Below are 599 nucleotides of genomic sequence, written 5' to 3' on the forward strand. Positions count from 1 at the left end.
TTTCCTTCGTAAACTGGTTTTGCGACGGTCTCGCTTTTGGCGAATTCTTTGAAAAANTTTTGGTAGTTTCTGGCACCCCGTGCCTGGTTGTGCTTGCATGGTTTGCCTGGTATCGAATTCCAATTTATCAGAACCTTCTGGATAAACGAACCGCCTAAGAGGGTTGCTAGAATCTATATAACAAATGTACAAAATACTAACTCTGTACATACGCGCAAATACACGAACAATTAGACCTGTAAGCTACACTTCTGGAGACCACACTTGTGGGTTCGGCGGTCAAAAGAGGGTTTTTTTTTTTTCCTTTTCCCTTGACCACCTTTTGTACCAGTCGCAGACCTCTGGTCTGTCCAATGTATGGTGGTGATATCTCAATAAATTTGCACCCAATGAACTCCAGGATTATACTTGGTTCTAGTAACTAACCGGGATAGGAGCTGTCCTTCGAAAGAGCGAACTAGCCGCGGTCGTGAGCCTGTATCGGCGTTGATTGGCAGCGCTCATTGAGGCTAAACATCAGGGCTACGTCAACTACCGGCGTTGGTACTGAATGTAAAAGTTTGGCAGGGGAATAAACTGGGAGTATCGGTCAAACGGTC

This window comes from Aspergillus sydowii (genome assembly GCF_001890705.1).
Source record: "Aspergillus sydowii CBS 593.65 unplaced genomic scaffold ASPSYscaffold_26, whole genome shotgun sequence".
NCBI classification, from domain to species: domain Eukaryota; kingdom Fungi; phylum Ascomycota; class Eurotiomycetes; order Eurotiales; family Aspergillaceae; genus Aspergillus; species Aspergillus sydowii.